The 2,500-nt window shown below is 43.2% G+C and overlaps 1 protein-coding gene across 1 annotated transcript in view; it reads right to left on the reverse strand.

Annotated features, from left to right (window-relative positions):
- Positions 1-2,500, reverse strand: part of LOC137560222 (O-acyltransferase like protein-like) — a 90,670-nt gene that overhangs the window by 82,211 nt on the left and 5,959 nt on the right. Inside the window, exon 3 of the mRNA XM_068271856.1 lies at positions 997-1,075. The gene's annotated coding sequence lies outside the window, so the exon portion shown is untranslated. The remainder of the gene's footprint in view (positions 1-996; positions 1,076-2,500) is intronic.

The following is a 2,500-nucleotide window of genomic DNA, read 5'->3' on the forward strand; positions in this document are numbered from 1 at the left end:
GAGAAAAAAGAGGGGGGTTTAGGGGGGTCTTTAGGAGGGTTTAAGCCCGTGGTCCTTAACAGGATAAACACAGTAATACTTTACAGCCTCTAAGGATTTATCAGTTTACACCAAACCAGTTTTACCAGTCTACACCAAATTTTCATATAATACAAAAAAGTGAAAAGTATCTCTTGCCTTATTATAAAAATTTCACATGGCTTGTGTGTCTCTAGGCAGAAAATGGATTAAGATGAAAACGGACCCCAGGCAAGATAGCGCTTTTTTTTCCACCACCGCTGATGGTCACTTGGCTTCTTTAGTAAGATTTGGTGGATTCTAGCATCCGCTGGGCCCCTAGACTCTCTCCAGGCCCTAGGCAACTGCCTGGGTTTGCCTCGTGAATGATCCGACTCTGGGCTGATGCACAGCAAGAGCGGTTCTGAGCGTTTTTTAAAACGCTTGCGCTTTGAAAAGCGCTTGGCTAAAGTATTTCAATGGGATGGAGCACACCAGAGCGATTTGTTTTTTCCCCAAACGCAAACTCGGGTCCTGCAGCATTTTTGCGGATTTCTGAGGCGATTCAGCCTGAATGTTAAGTATCGGAAAGTGGAAAATCGCGTTAGATCAGAGCGATTTTCCAAGCGATTTTGTTACAGAAGCTGTCCAGCTGTACTGTAACAAAAAATAAAATATGGTACACCAAAACGCTCCAAACAAATGCTAAGCATGTGTAGAAAATCACTCTGCACATGCCTAGAATCACTCTGAAAAAACACTTCAAAAAACGCTAGTGTTTGCAGATACACTATTATTATTATTGTATTTATAAAGCACCAACATATTACGCAGCGTTGCACAATAGATAAAAGGGTTAACATACAAGGTAGGACATACAGGAAACTCACAACAACACACTAGGTTTTTGGTGTGCACTGGGCCTCTGTCTGTATGACTACAGTTGTACGACTCCATATCTGCTCCACTGAGATAAGAACAACAAACACATTCTTTTACCCGTGGAGGCCAGCGCTGTGATGTCTTGACTGGTGCAAGAATCCGGAACACAAATCCCAATCACAAACTTTACTCCATCCTGTAGAATGATAACAGGAGAACTGTTACTCCATAGAAGCAGAAGAGCTTAAAGCAAACAGACTCTGATGTGATGGAAATTTGCAGATTGATGGAGCTCTGAGGGTCGCATAACCCCCCTCCCTCTCCATCATTCCCCCCCCCCCCTCCTAAATTCCATCATGTTTGGTTAGTGCTACATTTGCATTTGTGTCCATTTGTGCTGCTTTCATTTTGAATAGAACAATAACTTTTTCCAGACAATGATGTTACCCAGCCACGTGCATTTAATAGAGGCGCAAGGAATAAAATGGGCGCTGGGTGAAGCCAAAATAAGCCTAAACAACGAATACTGTCGTGATTTGGGCGCCAATGGAAAATGGAGAAATATTTACAGTGGCAATGACAATAGTAAAACATTGGTATATGTTACTGATATTTTACTACAACTAACTCTGACCCTACTCTTACACAGAACCCTCCCCCCTCCGACGCCTAACCCTAAAATCCTCCATACCCATGCCTAACCTTAAACGTCCCCCCTTCCCCTTCCTGGTGCCTAGCCTTAAAGGGAACCTTAACTGGGAGGGATATGGATGTTTCCTTTTAAACAATACCAGTTTCATGTCACTCCTGCTGATCTCTTTGGCTGCAGTAGTGGCTGAATCACACACCTGATACAAACATGCAGCTAATCCAGTCTTACTTCAGTTAGAGCACCTGATCTGCATGCTTGTTCAGGGGCTGTGGCTGAAGGTATTAGAGACACAGGATCAGCAGGAGAGTCAGGCAACTGGTATTATTTTAAAAGGAAAAATCCATCTCCTTCTCAGTTTAGGTTACCTTTAACCACCTCCGCACACTTAATCTTAAAGAGAAACTCCAGTGAAAATAATGTAATAAAAAAGTGCTTAATTTTTACAATAATTGTGTATAAATGCTTTAGTCAATTTTTACCCATTGTAAAAGCTTTCCTCTCCCTGATTTACATTCTGACATTTATCACTTGGTAACATTTTTACTGCTTGTAGGTGAAGTCACTGGATGTAGCTGCTGCTTGCTTTTTTGGCAGTTGGAAACAGCTGTAAACAGCTATTTCCCACAATGCAATGAGGTTCACAGACAGGAAAATGCCTAGACCATTGTCCTGACATTTTCCTGTGGGAGGGGTTTCACCACAACATCAGCCATACAGCGCCCCCTGATGATCCGTTTGAGAAAAGGAATACATTTCTCATGGGAAAGGGGGTATCAGCTACTGACTGGGATGAAGTTCAATTCTTGGTCACGGTTTCTCTTTAAGTTCCTCCTTCCTGATCCCTAACCTTAACCACCCCCCCCCCCCACACACACACAGGCACACACACACACACACACCACACACACAGGCACACACACACACACACACCACACACACAGTACACACACACACACACACACACACACA

Source organism: Hyperolius riggenbachi, chromosome 1, assembly GCF_040937935.1.
Source record: "Hyperolius riggenbachi isolate aHypRig1 chromosome 1, aHypRig1.pri, whole genome shotgun sequence".
In the NCBI taxonomy this organism is placed as follows: Eukaryota; Metazoa; Chordata; class Amphibia; order Anura; family Hyperoliidae; genus Hyperolius; species Hyperolius riggenbachi.